General features: G+C 40.0%; 1 protein-coding gene across 1 annotated transcript in view; it reads right to left on the bottom strand.

Annotated features, from left to right (window-relative positions):
• Positions 1-21,095, bottom strand: part of AVEN (apoptosis and caspase activation inhibitor) — a 189,796-nt gene that overhangs the window by 115,876 nt on the left and 52,825 nt on the right. The window lies entirely within an intron of this gene.

Here is a 21,095-nt window from a genome sequence, read left to right as displayed (position 1 = left end):
TATGGTATTACAGTTTGTAAACAGACATGATTCAAAAATATGGAGATATTTTAAATGAAGAATATTAATCAATATTTTAAATTATAATTAAAGATGTTTAAACTTGGACAAAAGCATGAAATTTATGTTATGCTCTAACAATCTGCTTCCAACAGAATTAAAGGGGGCAGATAACAATATTCCTTAAGCGTTCTGGATTTTATTTATTCATTGTAAAGTAAACAGAAACTCACGTCCCACTAATTTGGGGGCGTTGTTTCTATAACTCACCTTCTAATGACAATGGATGGGCAAATGAATACTACCTTGCTCCACCCCAATTTGGTCCTTGTTAGCATCAATCCCAGTGAATTTTCACTTTCTTGCCTATCCAAATCAATGCTTTGCTCTACAATAACCCATTCAGAAAAGTGATTATTGAAGTTTCAGTAACAGCTTTCCAAAAAATACCCTACAGCAATTTGGAATAATCTGTATTTTCTTCATGTAGGGTGAAAAAGAAATTGAAAACTGCTTCAAGTTTACATCTCATGGGTACAAATGGATGAGGGATTTTATGCTAGTACCTGAAGATTTGGTTTATTTATAAGAATTTTTCCCTGGTATTGATAGATTTAACAATTAGAGAGATTCTCAACAGTCTTGGGATGTAGTCAATAACCTGCCTACTTGTTTCTGCAATTTAGGATGAATTTCATTCACACATATTATATAAAGGTATTATATTGTAAAAGTAATGTGATTGTGTATTATTAGTTCCTTTCATAGAAATGGAGCAAATATTCTGGCTGCCATATCCTTATAATAATACCTATTGCTGTATCTTTAAATTCTGGTCATTTTAAATTATCCAAAAGCTATAAGCTTTTTATTTAAACCATGATAAAATAAAAACAGGCATCTAGGTCAAAATGAACACATACATTTCGTGTCTGTTCACATAACAATCTTAAAAAGTAATTTTTGTCTGAAATACCAAGCAACATAATTTTGTATATAAAATTAGAAACATACCTAAAATTCATTTTTGTGTGTTAGCATTTAACTTAAAGGGACTGACATTGCATAGTATTTTTAAATGCATTAAATATATATTTACTTATGTCTTCATTATTATAACTTTAAGTTTTCATAAGGAATTTTTTTCATTCCATTATAATGGCACAGTGTTTCAAGCATAATTCAACTGGGCATTTCAATTAGCCAATATATTGGTTCCTCATTATGGTGAATTTTCTTTATGAAGTGACCAAATTTGAATAAGGATGTGGTTCACCATGAAGATTCATCTCCTCTCCAGCTTCTTCCTGCTGAGAGAGAACAATCTTTGGTTTGTGACATCACAATCTGTGACTGGGAAGTGGCTCTGATATCAAACAGATGATTACATGCTTTCAGTGTGAACTAGCTGAAAGAGAGATGTAAGCACTATTATTTCAAGTCATATCACCAAGACGCTAAAGAGATGCATGACAGGAACTGAATTAGAGAAAGATGCCTTTATTGCATTTGTCACTTTTTCAGCATCAACTATTAAAGACAAAAGTACCATCTCACAGTTTTCTTCATTAATAATTCAAAAGTGGGAGTAAACATCATGTTGGTTAAATTCACAGACCATGATAAAATGGGAGTAAGGAAACTACCAGTAAGCAAGCAGGCAGTCATGAAAGAGGCCCCTAGAGAACTGAGGAATAGATGCAAACTTTCACCTTGGTTCAAGGAGAAATACTGATGCTACTCGGAAAACTGAAAAATCACCACAACACCCAAAATGGAAAAGACAGTGTCTCTGAATGAGAAAGAGATCCCTAAATATAGATTATAAAGTGATCCCAAGACATAGATTAATTAGTATCTGAAACATGGACTAGTATGAGGGCAGGGAGGGGGCTGGTTAACACCTTTCTAAAAAAGCATGGATTTGTTTAAAAAAAAAAAAAAACACAGAAAACAAAAACAAAAAAACAAAGGACTCCCTTTAGCAACACTACTGTGTGTACAAATATTTGTAAAAAATAAATTCAGGAGTTGGGGTTCAATAAACGAAACAAAAATGAAAGCTCCTTTTACAAACACATAGGCATATACAGACCTCTTTTTGTAATCTTTGTTTGCAACAGTAGCCAAAGGACAAAGCTAACCAGCTAATCCTTCCACACCAAACACATGGGCAGTCTGTCCTTTGATCAGTGGCAATACCCTGATTCACAGTATCAGTCATTTGTGACTGACCCTCCTAGACTCAGAGCCTATACAAAGATGATGTGTAAAAAATACAGGAACAACTCCACGCATAATTATAAGTCAAGCTGAAGTCTCATTATCCACAGTTACACAGATTGCTTGATCCAGTGGTGTGCAGAGAATTCGTAAAGCATTTATTCAGTCCTATGTACTGGTTCATTACAACCAATGGATTATTCAACAGTTGTTTAAGGATCTGACATTCCCCGCTTTTCATACTGAAATTATTAGTGAAATAACTCAAGAATCTGGGCCAATCAGAAAACACTGCCACTTTTGTAGACATTGTTTGACGTCATACTGTTGTCATCACCAGATTATGTGGGCCTTCTTATTTCCTGATTATCACTATAGAAATGTAGCACTGAATGATGTGTTCTTTAAGAAACAAAAGCCAGAGACGATTTCCAGTTCAGTTATCAACTAAAAATCCAAAGCTATTTATAGAATTTTTTGGTACAGTAACCTAGAAAGCTGTTGGTGTAAATCTATCAGGCTCAGTGTGTAACATGGTACAACTCTTAACACGTAATATTTCATCAACTTCCCCTCATGTGTGTTGCAAAGACAGTCCTCTACATGCAATAACTTCTGGGTAACTTCTGGTAATACCTACAGAAGAGCTTCTCATGCCTAGGAAAGTCCACAACACTTTGAAGTTATTTCTTTTATGACACCTTGTCAGACTACATTGAAAACCTATTTACGGCCAAGTGCAACGACTCACACCTGTAATCCCAGTACTCTGAGAGGCCAAAGCAGGAGGATCGCTTGAGGCCAGGAGTTCGAGATCTGCCTAGGCAATATAGCAAGACTCCATCTCTATAAAAAATGTAAAAGTTAAAAAAATAAGAAAATCTATTTATATAGTTGTCTCACATATGAAAGTGCATTTTTCATGGTTGAGGGCCTTAAGAATAAAGACCACATCTAATTTATCTGTCTATTCCCAAGGTAAGCTCAGGACTAGTTAATCAATAGATGTGTTAAATGAACGTGAAAATGTATCTTAATGCATCTTAATGCATTATTCATGTACCCTGAGCATCTTCAGAATATAGCTATACTCACCCCAACACACATGTTGATGAATTCTAGACTGATGCTGGCCTATCTTAATGCATTCTCAGGTACAATCTCAAACAGGCAGAAGAATAGTGATCCTAAAATATACCTCAGCTACGTTTCACTGATAATGGGCAAGTAGATAACTGCAGAAAAATCTAATGAAGGAGCCTTTTGAAGTAGTTTATACTGAAATAATAGCTATAAGGAGATAATATCTGTTAGGGATATTATATGATATTATGAGGTATGCAAATACAGAATAGCAAATTTATCCCTTATCCTTTTGCTCTATTTGACATATGGAAATCACATTTGCTATACTACACTGTGATCAAGAATTTCATCGATAATCCAAAAGGATCTAAATTGGTCGTGCTATTAAAAAGTGACTTCGGGGGAATTTGAATAAGTAGTTTGCAAATGAAATTGAAGAGATACTACAATCATCTTTCTACTTAAAGACAAGTGGAGAAAGTGACACACTTAAAATCTTACATTTATTCTATTGGATGCTCTCCCTGCCCCCTCTCCCTCTTTCACTCTCTGTGAGGAATGAATCTTTACAAGTTACCTATGTTATATCTCCCCAAGTCATCTCTTCTCCTTATGCCAAAAATACAATATACCAACAATGGCAATTTCTTTAACAGCAGGGACAAAGGCTAAAGGACTATGCTGTGCCTCAACCCCTATGACAGAAATTAAAGTAGCAGAGTGTTGAAGTAGGCCAGCATCACTCTAGAATTCATCAACATGTGTGTTGGGGTGAGGGCAGCTATAGTCTGAAGATGCTCAGGGTACATGAATAATGCATGCATACGTCTCCTCACAGAAATCTGTGATTTGATGTTGGCGTGCACAACTTAAGATTCTGAGCTTTGGGCCGGCCACGGTGGCTCACACCTGTAATCCCAGCACTTTGGGAGGCCGAGGCTGGCCAACATGGTGAAACTCCGTTTCTAATAAAAATACAAAAATTAGCCAGGTGTGGTAGTGCACGCCTGTAATACCAGCTACTTGGAAGCGGAAGCCGGAGAACTGCTTGAACCCAGGAGATGGAGGTTGCAGTGAGCCAAGATTGCACCATTACACTCCATCCTGGGCAACAAGAGCGAAACTCTGTCCCGAAAGAAAAAAAAAAAAACATATTTTGAGCTTTGACATCCTATCATGTTTTTAGCCATGTTCCTTCTTTCAAACAACATCTTAGATAAAATGTCAAGTTATAAGACATATAAGAGCAGATCTTGCCCTGGTTGGGTTGAGACAGAAAGCTTAGAGCCCGCAGGTCCCCGTCTCACCCCATCTTTCGTACGCTCTCTCCTCCACACACTTCTTGGACACCTTCTAAGATATATTTGTTGTAATTGTTCTGCCATCTAGAGGACTCACAAAGGTATTCTTCTCCATTTTAATGCATGTTTTTGATTCTGTATAGACACTGCCAAATATTCTAATCTAAAATTCCTGGTATATGTCAAGCAATAGTATTTTCTAGACCAAGAAGGCACAGGTTGCAAAACAGTGCTACTTAGCTATGCAGAATGCTACTCAATTGTTCTGTTGCCTAAACATTGATCAACCAACCAAGACCTAGGATTCGGATAAATTATAAGTTGATTTTAAAAAGGACCAAACATCTATAACGTGGGTTGGAATATTCCAGAAGTAATTAAAATTAACAATATCTCAGAAAATTATCATTTGCAATCAAGAAAGCATAGAAACAAAAAGTGAGAATTTGTTATAATAGAACTCAGAATTCAGTGTGAGAAAACAACAGAATTTGTTAGAAATACCAGGTCCCAGCTGGGCACGGTGGCCCATGCCTATAATTCCAGCACTTTGGGAGGCCGAGGCAGGTGAATCACGAGGTCAGGAGTTCGAGACCAGCCTGACCACCATGGTGAAACCCCGTCTCTACTGAAAATACAAAAATTAGCTGGACGTGGTGGCATGTGCCTGTAATCCCAGTTACTTGGGAGGCTGAGGCAGAAGAATCACTTGAACCCGGGCAGCGGAGATTGTGCCACTGCACTCCAGCCTGGGTGACGGAGTGACTCTGTCTCAAAAAAGGAAAGAGAGGAGAGGAGAGGAGAGGGGAGGGGAGGGGAGGGGAGGGGAGGGGAGGGGAGGGGAGGGAGGAAGGAAGGAAGGAAGGAAAGAAAGAGAAAGAAAGAAAGAAGAAAGAAAGAAAGAAAGAAAGAAAGGAAAGGAAGGAAGGAAAGGAAAGGAAAGGAAAGGAAAGGAAAGGAAAGGAAGAAAAGAAAAGAAAGAAAGAAAGGAAGGAAGGAAGGGAGAGAGGGAGGGAGGGAAGGGGAGGGGAGGGGAGGGGAGGGGAGGAAGGGAAGGGAAGGGAAGGGAAGGGAGGAAGGGAGGAAGGAGGGAAGGAGGGAAGAAGGGAAGGAAAGGAAGGAAGGAAGGAAGGAAAGGAAGGAAGGAAAGAAAGAAAGAAAGAAAGGAAAGGAAAGGAAAGGAAGAAAAGAAAAGAAAAGAAAAGAGAAAAGAAAAGAAAGACCAGGTCCCTTGTGTAATATTCTAATATTCTTTCACCTAACATTATGCCAAACACTGGAGTTGTCTTGAGTTGTTTCCAGGTTTGTGAACACTGCAATTTATTTGCCTCTGCAAGTGAGATGGGGCTCAAGTATTTAAGCTTCAACCTCCATATATAACTAAATATTATAACCAGCAGGATATATTGGGTAAAATCAACTTTTAAAAGAGGAAATATGATCTTCCATCTAAAAAAGCCATGTTTCAATTATTATGACATACTATTTATATTACAATTTATTCATTCGCATTCAGTGATCACCTCCAGCACTGTCCTATTCACTAAGGAATTCTCACAACTATTCATCCAAAATCTCAAATGATTCCTGCTTTGAGGCCAATCTCCTAAGTGAGCAATGTCATTTTTTCTCTAAAATACTTTAAAATATTTTCAAATATATTCTTGAGATTCAATTTTAAGTACTGAGTTATTTTAAACCAACAACCAATACTCATGTACTTATTACACAGCTTTAACAAATATAAATTTCTGCCATTCCTGCATCAGATTTTTTATGGCCTCTCTCTGGGAAGAAAAACTCCAGTAGACAACACACCTTTATTCTATAAGTGTATTGGGAACTGGTTAAAATTTATATATCTTTATTTAGGCTTTTTAAGTATCAGGAATAGGACCTTCTGTAGGCATAATTGTACATCTCTATTAAAAATATTTTAAATAAATGTAAACAGCAAGACAGAAACGAAAAAAATTTTAACATGAATTTCTTGTACCTTTCCTGTCTCAGATGCCCAGGTGAACTTCTGAAACAAACATCCCAGGCAGAGAAACATATGCTACTTTATTTTTCTATGCCCTCTCTTCCCACCCCGAGTCAACCAGCCTCTTGTGGGATAGTGACATCCTGAATAGAAGTAAAATAATCAAAATTACAGGGTCCCTTAGGAAGGAGACCAATTCCCAGCAGTGATTCCTTATATAGAAAAGAGATAGCTAAACTCATGGTCAACATGGCATGAACGAGGTATGGCAAGGTTAATATCTTGTATAGAAAAAAAGAATGTTTAGCTTAAATTGGTATCAAGGACATAGGAAGGTTGAAAGGCTCTCTGTCTCCTCACTAACAAAATCCACACTACCTTTTTTTAGCAACAAAATAAACAAAAACCACAAAAAACACATTTAAAGGGAACACAAAAAGCTGGAGTTCTTACATGAGATAGGCAAGCTGGCCTTCAGGATAACAAGAATGAGCTCCAATACTCTTACTCTAAGACACTATTTCTCATATATTGGCAGGATAGAAAGATCATCTGATTAGCACTTCAGCAAAGTAGAAGATGAGACAGATTCAAACAAATCCTCCCCTTATCATCTCTTCCTACACTCTCTTACCTTTATTTACAAGTACTTAAAATACTGCATATTACAATAAATTCTGGTTTCATACCTTGACGTTCTCTTTTGTTAGGAGGCTATGACAGCGTGCTTTCATTCAGGCTGTTGTATCCCAGCCTCATGGCCTCACTGAGCACCATTCTTATGCTTGCTCTCCTCCAAGGACACTTTGGAAGAAAACATGGTACATACATATTTTCCTTCTCATTACAGCCCTATGTCTATGTCTGTGAAATTCTGAACCTTGAAATTCTTTGACTGTTTCTACAAGTGAAGAATCAAAGGTTCTCTGTTCTACTCTAAGTTTCTAATAATATGGTCTCAGAGCAAGTAAGTCCTCCCTGGGAAAACAGCCAGGTTTGAATCAGAAAGGACTGTTTCAGGCCAGGTGTGGTAGCTCACCCCTGTAATTCTAACACTTTCGGAGGCCAAGGCAGGAGGATCACTTGAGCCCAGGAAGTCAAGGCTGCAGCAAGCTGTGATCACGCCACTGCACTCCAGCCTGGGTGACAGAACAAGCCCTGTCAAAACAGAAAAAAGAAAAGAAAAGAAAAAGAGAAAGAGAAAGAGAAAGAGAAAAGGAAAAAGAAAGGAAGAAAAGGAAGAGAGGGAGGGAGGAAGGAAGGAATGGAAGATGGAGGGAGGAAGACAGGGAGGAAGGAAGGGAGGGAGGGAGGGAGGCAGAAAAGGAGGGAGAGAGGGAGGACCATTTCAAAAGTCACTATGCCTATATAAAACTATTTTTAAAACATAGAAATTCAACCAGAAAACCTTAGCGATCCAAGTACATGAAGAAAGAGGAAATTTCTCTCTAGGCAGAACCAATGCAGACAGGCTGTTCTGAACAAAGTGACACTTATGTATTACTTATATTTCCTGAGCACCCTCTGAACATGTGTGGTACTAAACTATGGCAAACCCACTATAGACACAGGAAGTCTCTTGAGTGAGAAAAAAAAAAAAAAGAGCGGGGGAGTACATTTACTTGGAAATAAAACACCAAATGAAAATTAAAGTGTACAGGCCGGGCACGGTGGCTCACGCCTGTAATCCCAGAACTTTAGGAGGCTAAGGGAGGATCACCTGAGGTCAAGAGTTCAAGACCAGCCTGACCAACATGGTGAAACCCTGTCTCTACTAAAAATACAAAAAGTAGCCGGCATGGTGGCAGGCACCTGTAATCCCAGCTACTCAGGAGGCTGAGACAGGAGAATCACTTGAACCCGGGAGGCAGAGGTTGCAGTTAGCTGAGATCACGCCACTGCATGCCAGCCTAGGTGACACAGCGAGACTCCATCAAAAGGAAGGAAGGAAGGAAGGAAGGAAGGAAGGAAGGAAGGTTGGTTAAAGTGTACAAATTCTTCCCCAAGAGTTTGAGAAAAATAGAATTCGGCGTTACTTTTTCCCTTTCCCATGGTTCCTACACCCAAAAAATATTAGAAGGATATATTAACAAATCACAAACTGAGAAGAAACCAGAGAGTAATGTTCACTTTCACCCTGACGTCCCAAGTCTAACAAGAACAAACGTGAAAAATGGACAGAGGAAAGAGATGTATGTCCGTGCCAGGCAAGAGTAAGGAGTAGGGGAAGCAGAACAAGATCAATCAAAAAACAGACAATAAATGGGACCTACTGGCTCATATGATGCTCCAGGTTTCTTTCTCATCCTGTTTAGAAAGGTTTATATACTTGAGAATATTCCACATTTTAAGTCTATTCTAATAAAGAACCCTTTACTTCCTCTCTGCATATCAATTTGATTACAGCTTACTCCAAAGGACACAACCACAGAGGAGTCACCTCGCAAACCCCTCTTAAAAATAAAAATTGGAATTTAAATTGGTATCTAGGCTATTATTTAAAGACTGCACTGTTGGCCGGGCACAGTGTCCCATGCCTGCAATCCCAGCACTTTGGGACGCCAAGGCGGAAGGATTGCTTGAGCCCAAGAGTTTGAGACCAGCCTGGGCAATATGACAAAACCCTGTCTCTATAAAAAAAATACAAAAATTAGCCAGGCATGCTAGGGTGTGCTATAGTCCCAGCTACTCAGGAGGCTGAGGTGGAAGGATCACGTGAGCCCAGGAAGTCGAGGCTGCACTCCAGCCTGGGCAACAAAGCTAGACCCTGTCTCAAAAACAAACAAATAAAACTGCACTATTTATGAACCTACAGAAAACACTCTTATCTGAGCAATTCATCCCCAACAAATACTTGTATGGCCTTAAGTTAAACCTCAACCTTTATGAGCCTCGGTTTCCTCATGTAAAAAATAAAAGATTTGGACCAAATGTTATCTAATACTGTTTTCAGAATGAACATTCTATAATGTTCCTGAAGAGTGAGAAAAAAGACATCAATGGTTCATAACATACCAACTTTATTCAACTGAGAGAAGTTGGTTTGGTATCCTCAGGAATCTTAAAGGACACATGTAGAGAAACACTAAGGAGCTCCAGTGGTCAAGAAAAATGTAATGTATATATGCTTATATATTTTTCTTGTATCGACTGCTGGTTAATTAGAATAGCATGAGCAATCCAAGAGATTCAAGATCGGTATTAGAGAAAATTATTCAGGTGAACACTAACTTGTTCTAGCTATGAATTTGTTAAATCTCCATTTTCTGGGTTTTAAAAAATAATCAGCTCACTTTTTCACGATGATTTTAAGGGAAAAAAAAAAGAATGAGGATAACAAGGGAGAAGATTTAAGATATCCTGGTTGAATCCATGCTATTGTTTAACATAATCTCATAGTAACCTAATATGGTTCAGAGCAACTAGGTACAGAAGAAATAGGTACAAGGAAACCAAACATGTAGAGCTGAAGACACACTGAAGTATGTAAGTATGTCAGGAGCAGCAAGTTCTTACTTAGGAATGATATTGTATAGCTGACAGACATGCACACTCCCACACAGACAAGATTTAACAACATCATTTTGTCAGCAGCACACCTTTCAAGAATCATTGCACTGATAATGTCTTAACTTGAGAAGACCTCAGTGTGACAGCCTGCTCTAAATGATTCCACCTTACCTATTGTATTACTTACACAAGGCTGTTCTAGTACTGTCCCACACATGAACACTCCCAATGTGCTGCCTCCCAGGCAACACTTCCTCTGATTTCTCTTGTTGTGGGCTGATGACCATATATGACATGAGCACAAACTACGAAAAAGATACATCTATGGGTATCCTGGAAGAGCAGGCAAGGCATAAATGAGTATATTAAAGCCTTGGGCATTACAATAGGTAGTCAGGTACCCACATAGAAAAGAAAAGGGAGTGACACACAAAAAAGAGAGGCAAGGGGTCTAAAGATAAACCTGCTCCACAACTTGGCCCATTTATCATTATCTGTACACAGAGAACCCCAAATTACTTCTTGCTCTAAGTAGAGTGTAGGCAAGTACCTTAACTAGTTCCCAAATCCCATGTATACCACATGCAAAACATTATCAACAAGAGTATGAAAAGTACTAACTTGCAATACCGCTCTGATTTCAAAATATAATGGAAAAAAATATAGCTAAATGTAGCCTATCCTAAAAATCATATCACTAGAGCCTCCAATCAGAACTCAAAAAAAGATTAACATAGGATTCAGAAACACTCTGCAAGTAAAAACTTTCTCACTTTAAAACAGAGATCATCAAATTGAAAAAATGCTGTGACCTGCTGAGGTCACACTGAGCTTTTATTTATATAAATATACAATCACAACTTGGTTCCAAGACTCCCCCAGTTTTGGGCAGCAACCCCTCTTAATTTTTTCTCAAAATTGTGGAGAGAAAATATCTGAATTAAGAAATCCAAAAGGTAATGTGAAAAATATTAACAACAATGATGCCTTATCAATTTTCCTAAAAAATATGAAGATGAATTTCATTTTACTTTCAACATGCACAGCTTATAACACATAATTATCTTTTTGCTTAATTATCAGCAGTCAAGAAAAAACTCATTTCCATGTTAGCACTCCTGCGTACTAATATATTTTTTCCAGATTTTTCAGTTTAGATGAAACAAGTAGCAAGTATAAGAGTATCGCTCGCACTGTCATGACCAGATCAAAAGGCACCAAACTAAACAACATAACTAAGTTTTTTTTAAGTAGCCAAAGCTTTCTTCTTTTAACAGACACCAAAAATGGGGGGGAAGGGGAGGAAACACAAGTATTCTCAAACAATGAAATGGCTCATTTTCTTTTTTTTTTTTTTTTTTTTTTTTTTTTTTTGAGGCGGAGTCTCGCTCTGTCGCCCGGACTGGAGTGCAGTGGCCGGATCTCAGCTCACTGCAAGCTCCGCCTCCCGGGTTCACGCCATTCTCCTGCCTCAGCCTCCCGAGTAGCTGGGACTACAGGCGCCCGCCACCTCGCCCGGCTAGTTTTTGTATTTTTAGTAGAGACGGGGTTTCACCGTGTTAGCCAGGAGGGTCTCGATCTCCTGACCTCATGATCCGCCCGTCTCGGCCTCCCAAAGTGCTGGGATTACAGGCTTGAGCCACCGCGCCCGGCCTCATTTTCTATACAATGTACCAAAAGGGCCTACTGCTGCACAGCCAACTGAATGCGTACCACAGAGGACGAGAGTGCAATATAAAGAAGAGTTACGGGTTTTGGAATCAGATTGAAAGGAATTCACACTGCAATTCCATTACATACTAGTTATGTGATCTTAAGTTACCTAACTTCCTTGAGCTTAATTTAACTCATCCACAAAATTGTCTAATACTAACACTGAAGGGCTAATTTGAATTTAAATAAAATGTATACAAAACACCAAATATCTAGCCAGGTACTCTATAAACAATAGTTTTGGTTTTTGTTTGTTTGTTTGTTTCTGAAACGGAGTCTCACTCTGTTGCCAAGGCTAGAGTGCAGTGGCGCGATCCTGGCTCACTCCAACCTTGGCTCACTGCAACCTCCACCTCCTGGGTTCAAGCAATCCTCCTGCCTCAGCCTCCCCACTAGCTGGGACTACAGGTGCATGCCACCATGCCCGGCTAATTTTTTTTTCTTTTTTTTTTTTTTAGTAGAGACAAGGTTTCACCACGTTGGCCAGGCTGGTCTTGAACTCCTGACCTCAGATGATCCGCCCACCTCGGCCTCCCAAAGTGCTGGGATTACAGGCATGAGCCACCACACCCAGCACTAAATAAGAGTTATTTTAACACATTTGTTAACACCTACATCTCTTCTGCCCTCTGCCCCCAACAAATTAAGTCAACCTAATTCAGAGGTTGGCCGTAATGCATTTTTCAGCAGTGCTGCCTTCTCAATTTCAAATTCCTATAAGATCACACCCTCTCCCATCCCAACCCAAACCCCAGTAATGACCCCAAGAATTACCAAATGCCATGCTCTGCCAAAAATAAAAATTAAAAAAGGAAAAAGTAAATGGAAGCATTTCTGACAATACTACTAAAATATTTTCTGGAGCAAAGCAATAATATATGGTTAAGAGGCCAAATCTCAGTCCCAATGGTCAAATTCAATTTGATTGACTGCTATTAACTCAGCACTGCCAAATCTTGATCATTTTTAAGATTTTACAATTTTTTAAAATGCTACAAGTGTGTACCCATATCTAGCACTGCACCAAATACTACCACTTCTGAGTCAAAATTTTTGAATTTAGTAATGGAAATAAGAATTTGCTACGTTATGGTATTTCCAAGAACAGCAGTAAGGAATGTAGTTATGTTGTACATCCAAACACCATGATGTTTTCCCCTTATGAATCTAAAAACACATTAACCACATTCTCTCTCTGGACCAGGCCATCTGGACACCACCCCCAAAGCAACAAAGGCTACCTTAGAATTATCCCAACTTCTGAGGGAGATCAACCAAATGGTTAGCATGTCCTGGGATGACTGTTGATCACCGGGACATGCCTACTTCCTACCCATCAACTCCTGTTGGGATAATTTTTGAAAGACTGCACCTCTTAACTGCATGGACCATGACTGTCTCTTGCACAAGAAGCACAACATTAAGGCAGGTTTTTCTAAGCAATGGATTTTAGACATGGATATATAAATCACTTGGGATATAGCTAACCATATACATATATGTCCGTACTGTGTGTGTGTGTGCATGTATGTATGTGTGTGTGTGTGTGTGTGTGTGTATGTATGTATGTATATCTATGGCTTACTTGGTAAGCAATAAATGACAAAAGATAAAATAAGCTTTCTGTAACTGATTCATGCGAAAGAAATTAAAATCAATTATTGATGTTTCACCTTGTTTTACAACTGTACCCTCATTAACCCCATTCAGTTAATATAAATGCTTCCACTCTTCAAAGAAATTGACAGAAGGTTCAATGACACAAGAATAGCACCATCTATAATATAGATAGCTCTGCAGTAAAGCATAAATAAAAAGGTCAAGTATTTAGTCATTATAACTTCACCTCTTGTCCAAGGCAATCTCGGCTTCATTCAGAGAGAACTAGTTCCCCTGAACTTTTAAGGAAAAGCAGAATCTTTGCATAGCCTCAAAATATTATTTACTGTCATTGTATTTAACACACGCCCAGAAATTCCTCCTTCCATGGATGAAGCTTACTCCCATCGTCTTGAGTGCGAACGGGACTTAGTGACTCGCTGCTAGTGAACACTAAATGGAAAGGGAAAAACAGGAAGTTTACAGGGAGAAACCTAACAGAGGTTTCTAAGTGGTAACTAAGAGGTAACTACGTGATCAGAGTTAACATCATCAGCAGTAAGTCCTATAAATATTTTGTGTTCACTGACATGATCCAACAAGAAAGGTACATCGTCTTAGGGTATTCTCCCCCAGAATCCATCAACTCAGCCTCATCATGAAAAATAAAAATAAAAAAACCCAAATTAAGGGACATTCTACAATATGGTCTACTCTTCAAAAGTGTCAAGTTCAGAAAAGACTGAGAAACTGTCACAAATAAGACGAGACTAAGGAAATACAAAGAATAAATGCAATGGGGTATCCTGAGTTAGAAGAGAAAAAGGACATGAGTGGAAAAAGCTGGAGAAAGGCAAATACAGTCTGTGGTACACCAATGTTAATTTCTTCGTTTTGATAAAGATATCATGGTTATACAAAATAGTAATATTAGGGGAAGCTGGGTAGAAGGTACATGGAAACTCGCTGTATTATCTTTGTAACTCTTCTGAAAAATCTAAAAAGTATTAGAAAATAAAAAGTTTACAAAGTAAGTAATTAGACCATAATGTCATTTAGTATTAAGTTAATCTACATACAAGATATTCTGCAAACTCAACCACTTATCTCACCTGTTAGAATAGATTCATGGTAGGTTTTTTGTTTGTTTTTCGTTTTTTGGTTTTTGTTTTTTTTTTTTTTTGAGACGGAGTTTCACTCTTGTTGCCCAGGCTGGAGTGCAATGGCGAGATCTCCACTCACTGCAACCTCCACCTCCCTGGTTCAAGTGATTCTCCTGCCTCAGCCTCCCGAGTAGCTGGGATTACAGGCATGCTCCACCACACCTGGCTAATTTTGTATTTTCGGTAGAGACAGGGTTTCTCCCTGTTGGTCAGGCTGGTCTCGAACTCCTGACCTCAGGTGATCCGCCCGTCTTGGCCTCCCAAAGTGCTGGGATTACAGGTATGAGCCTCCGCACCCGGCCTATTCATGGTAGGTTTCTACATGAGTTGCTTTTCATTGAAGAACAAGCATGTTCCCAGGACTTTGGTCTTTAAAAATGAGACAAACTTTAATAGCAAACATAAGGAACCTTTGATGCAGTAAATCACACCCAATAACCACAAATAACAGTTCACTTACTCATTCAGCAAGCTCTGTCATCATGAACCATGTGACATGTCCTGTGTCATACACTAACAATGAAAAGATCTCCCCTCAATAGATGAACCCACCAATATCTTCACCTCAAGAGCAGTGGAATCAGAAAAGCCTCCCTGACCCTGACCAGATGAACTGGGTACCTTCCCTGGGTTATCCCACAGCACTCTGTACCTGCCACACTGAACTGTATTTGTTGGTTTCCTCATATCTAAATCACCTCACAAGAGATATCTGCCAATAACTATGCAGGGTCTGAGATTCCACCCTATCTGTAAGCTGATAGGTTAGCCTGTTACTGTTTCATGGGTGCTAGCAGAAGACACGAGACACCTGGGCCAGAGACAAAGGTGTCTCTGGCAAAAGCAGTAGTCAAACCTCATGTTAATTTTTGTTGGTTCCTCATCACCCCCGTCTCAGAGTGGTAATTCAAAGAGTCCTGTACATGCTGTGGGCTTTGTTACAGGGAAGGAACACTGAGCTGAGTGTTCCTTTGTGATCAGAAAGGAACACTGAGCTGAGTGCACGCCCTCGGCTCACACTCAGCTCAGTGTTCCTTTCAGTGAGTGAGTAAGTTCCTTGAGCAAGTGGAAGCAACCTGGGGGGGATATTACGTCATCCCTCAGGGTTGCTTGCTGAAAACACAACTGTGAGAAATACAGAGAAGGAGCAGTCAGAGCCTTGCATTCTTGACATACCCACCAGGAGCAGTCTGGGCCACTGCACTTCAGCTCTCCCAACAATATTCTGAAGATGGGCAGTGTGTGACAGGCATTTCTGTACCCTCAGCACTTGGCATGGTGCATGATACACCTGATTCCTTAGTGTTTGGTAAATAAGTACCTATAGGCTAGAAATCTTAAGTTTGAAGCCAAAGACTACTGTTCCCAATTCTGTGACCATGTACACAGTCACTTAATCTTTTTAAGCTTCATTCTATTAATTTCTAGGAAATGTTCAAAAATAGAAGTTCAAGAAATGTTCAGTGAAAGAACTATCTCTAAGGAATCTTCTCTAATACTGAAAGGTTCATGATTCTCTCAACGGCAGAATGCCAGAAATTCCAGGTGCCTGATATCTCTCTGACGAATCTGACTCACACAGCATTCCCCCATGGAGGGAGAAAGTCATGACATAACACATTTAGGATTCTATTAGTTGATTTTTGTTTCTCCGGGTTATTCATGAAAACCCCACAATTCACTGTAAATTTTTACAAACTCTTTATAAACACAAGGCAGAAGACTCCACAACTACAGAATTTTAAAGGTAAATATAAAACGACATTAAGTATCTATTCAGCTAGAAAGTAAGAGGTGAAGAAAGCAAGCTTTCTGAAACTTCATGATTTTAAAAAACCAGCAGTACCATTATTAAAGACAATATTTCCCTTCATGTGCAATACACAGGATATGACAGATCATGACCATAAGGCTCTATATCAGGTTCATTTTGTTGTTGTTGTTGTTTTGAGATGGAGTCTCGCTTTGTCGCTCAGGCTGAGTGCAGTGGCACGATCTTGGCTCACTGCAACCTCCGCCCCCCGGGTTCAAGCGATTCTCCTGCCTCAGCCTCCCGAGTAGATGGGACTACAGGCACCCACCACCACACCCGGCTAATTTTTGTATTTTTAGTAGAGACGGGGTTTCACTGTGTTAGCCAGGATGGTCTCAATCTCCTGACCTTGTGATCTGCCCACCTTGGCCTCCCGAAGTGTTGGGATTACAGGTGTGAGCCACCGCGCCCGGCCCAGGTTCTTTTCAAGTGCTAAATAAACAGATAAAATATAGATTTACTTTTCCAAGAGGAATTCTCATCACAGGTTATGAAACGCAGTATGTTGACATCCTCACCACTCAATGCCACTAAATTAAACAGTATATATTCATAATTCATTAGCATTAATTCCATTCTCAGGTCACTGAAAATTGAGACCAATGTAGTATTCTCACAACAAATCATGTGAGGATATTCTTTCCATCCCACTCCACACATGACAGTGACTAAGAATGTACAATGCAGTATCCCACGTGTGCTTTATTCTTTTGTACATGTCACCTTTCATTTGGAAAAGGTACATTTGAAGGTTTTTTCATTTGATAAACTAAGATCAAATTCATTTATTATGCTGGCTTGCTTTTTATTTAACAAAAGGGGAAGGGAAGGGGAAAGGCAAGGAAAAGAAAAGAGAAAACCAATGGACAGCCACCAGGCAGTGTCTTGCCTCCACAGTGTTAGGATGGAACATACCCACAGACTCACAGTCTTCCCCTACTCCAGTCTCTGATTACGCTCCACTCTCCTCTCCAGCTGCAGCCTCTGGGACCATCTCCTTGCCTATCCCCTTCTTCTCAGATCAGCTAACAATGGCTTTTATCTCCAACCAACATGAGTTCCCAAATCTACCAGAATGATTCTACTGAGGTCAAGGCTGCTGCCAGCTGCTTGGTCCACCTGTGTCTGTGGCCTCCTCTACTTCTCTCTCTCGTTCTCTCTTTGGGCGTTTGTTTCAACTGCAACAGTGTGGCCCCAGAAGGCAGGAACCACTTCTGCTACAAGCTGGCAAACAAGCATGCCAAGCATGCCTACAAGATTCATAATCAGCGCTGCATGCAGAAGCTGCCCCAAGATGGGAGGGGTCACACCCTGGATACCAAGGAAGCTGTCCTGGCCCCAGGGGAAACCCTAACCAGGTCCTGCTAGGTCTGCATGCCCTGCGTTATAGCCACACAGACCCGCATTCTCTGTGACTGTCTACACAAGGAGGTGAAATGCATCAAGAAGGAAAACCACCAGACCAACTTCCATAGGCCAAAAGACTCACCCTCCCACACGACTGGGAGCCTCGCAGCGCAGTGCCCTGAGGCCTGGCTGCAGCTCCCAAGCCTTGGGGCTTCTGTCCAGGTGTCTGCCTCCAGTCCAAAGGCAGCTTCTTAACCAACCACAAACCCTCCCTGAAGCTGCAGACCAAGTGTAAACAACACAGCTTCTTTTTTTGCAGAAACGAACAAAAAATGTGTATCTTAGACAGTGATATATAAAAACATAGTTTTTTTTTTTTTTAGTTTCAGATAATCAACTATATATTTCCATTTTAATGAATAGTATCAAGTGCAAAAAATTCCAACTTTGAAGTCAGGCATACTTAAGACTGAATCCTGATTCTTCTACCTAAGAGATATGAGAATTTTGTACAAATTGTTGAACTTTATTTCTAAGGCTTAGTTTCAACATGTATAGAAGAGAGATAATGAAATCTACCCTATTAGGTTAAAGTTAGGATTTAATGAAAGGGAGAAAGTGCCCACGTAACACATCTCACACAGAGCCTGTACCTGGTAGGTTTCAGGAGATGACAGCACTGACGACCACCATCAGCTTGTTAGCTTAAGGTCACCTGCGGCTGCAGGGTCACTAGTGGCCACAGGGCTCATTTACACACACACACCATGCCTATTTATTAAGCCTAATCCTACTGAGGACAGAGTGTGCTCGCTTAACACACAGGTAAAAAACACTGTAGAATTATCGCAAAATTAAAAGCCAAGAGAACAGAATTATAGGGTTGAAAAAACTCCTTAATAAATAACCTTACTCTATCCCATGCAGCTAGAAGGACCATTGTTGAACCCATTTCCATTAAATGAAACCAAACCCATTTTGAAAGTTTTTCAGTAAAGGTGATTTCCCAACTCTCCCTTGGATGCCCAGTTAACACTCATAACACAAACGGCTAATCTAAATCCCCTGCATTTTAGTTTAAGTAGATTTGATTTTTTTCCTTTGTCTTTACAGCTTGGAAAACACAAATTATTAAACCATTTCTCAGACTGCTTTTGCTTAGCATCCTAAACCTTTCATCGTACATCCTGTTTTTCTTATTTTTAATCATCTTTCAAGTTCCCTGTATCACCTCTATAGTTGCAGAAGTTAAAATAGTTGAACAAATACACACACACACACACACACAAAAAGCTAAATAAAAGAGAAAATGAGTTAATGGTTATTTGTTTTATTTTTCTAATTACATATATATGTTAGTACCATGCTTGGATATTTTAATGACAGCCCCATGTTAATGACCTAATTTTAAATGTGACCCACAGTATATTCCAACCCAACAATTTGCTTCTCTTCACCTACAAAGTAATTCTTAGCTTTTGTATGGAACTTTATAATTTGTGAAATAATTCCACATGATCTTCACAACTATCCCTAGATTGAAGCAAGGAGGTATTATTTCTAACATTTGGTTTTGTTTGGAGTTAAAAAAGGTTCTAAGACAACCAAAAACAAAACTAAGATCCCCTGACACCCACCAAGTGTTCCTTCTGTTCTACTACCTAAACCTAAACACATATACTACACCTCAGGTACACTACTGAAAAGATGCCTTTCCTACCACAATACTAATGCTACAGCTGTCCCTTTTCATAGTCTCTGAATTCATGTTTCATGTGTTTTTAGAAGAGGTTCTACCCTGATTTTAAGGACTTTATCAAAAATAACCTTTTATTATCTTTCTAGAGCAAGTAAAGAGAATTCATCAACTCCAATTAAATATGACATTGATCAGAAGCACTTATTTGCTCTCCTTCCAAAAACCCACCTAAAATAATCTTTTTTTTTTTTTTTTTTTTTTTTGAGACGGAGTCTCGCTCTGTCGCCCAGGCTGGAGTGCAGTGGCCGGATCTCAGCTCACGGCAAGCTCCGCCTCCCGGGTTTACGCCATTCTCCTGCCTCAGCCTCCCGAGTAGCTGGGACTACAGGCGCCCACCACCTCGCCCGGCTAGTTTTTTGTAATTTTTAGTGGAGATGGGGTTTCACCGTGTTAGCCAGGATGGTCTCGATCTCCTGACCTCGTGATCCGCCCGTCTCGGCCTCCCAAAGTGCTGGGATTACAGGCTTGAGGCACCGCGCCCGGCCTATCTTAATTTTTTTAAGGAGAGTTATGAGTCCATAGATAATCATACACCATCAATGACAGACTGGATTAAGAAAATGTGGCACATATACACCATGGAATACTATGCAGCCATTAAAAAGGATGAGTTCGTGTCCTTTGTAGGGACATGGATGCAGCTGGAAACCATCATTCTCAGCAAACTATCGCAAGAACAGAAAACCAAACACCGCATGTTCTCACTCATAGGTGGGAATTGAACAATGAGATCACCTGGACACGGGAAGGGGAGCATCACACACTGGGGCCTGTCGTGGGTGGGGGGTGGGGGAGGGATAGCATTAAGAGATATACCTAATGTAAATGATGAGTTAATGGGTGCAGCACACCAACATGGCACATGTATACATATGTAACAAACCTGCACGTTGTGCACATGTACCCTAGAACTTAAAGTATAATAAAAAAAATAAATAAATAAAGATAATCATACAAAGAAGAGACAATAGCACTTGAGAGGGATACACTAGATGGTATTAGAACGTGGTACCCAGATGAGGTCGGGCGCAGTGGCTCACACCTCTAATCCCAGCACTTTGAGAGGCCAAAGCAGGAGGATCACTTGAGGTCAGGAGTTGAGACCAACCTGGCCAACATGGTGAAACCCCATCTCTACTAAAAATACACAAAATTAGCCAGGCGGGGTGGTGGGCGCCTTTAATCCCAGCTACTCGGGAGACTGAGGCAGGAGAATCACTTGAACCCGGAGGGCAGAGGGTTGCAGTGAGCCCAGATTGCACCATTACAATCCAGCCTGGGCAACAGGGTGAGACTCCGTCTCAAAAAACAAAAAAACAAACAAACAAACAAAAATTAGCCGGGTGTTGTGGTGCATCCCTATAGTCCCAGCTACTCAGGAGGCTAAGGCAGGAGAATTGCTTGAACCTGGGAGGCGGAGGTGGCAGTGAGCTGCCAAGATCATGCCACTGCCCTCCAGCATGGGCGACAGAGTGAGACCCTGTCTGAAAAAAAAAAACAATGTAGTACCCAGATGATCTGATGATGCAGCCAGTTGTCTAACTGAAGAGTAACTGGAATACAAGTCATTTTGTAACCAGAAGAGTATCTGGAATAC

The sequence above is a fragment of the Trachypithecus francoisi genome, unplaced genomic scaffold (genome assembly GCF_009764315.1).
Source record: "Trachypithecus francoisi isolate TF-2019V2 unplaced genomic scaffold, Tfra_2.0 Lachesis_group3, whole genome shotgun sequence".
NCBI classification, from domain to species: Eukaryota; Metazoa; Chordata; class Mammalia; order Primates; family Cercopithecidae; genus Trachypithecus; species Trachypithecus francoisi.
Note: the sequence above shows the minus strand (reverse complement) of the source record. Positions and strands in the feature narration are given on the sequence as shown.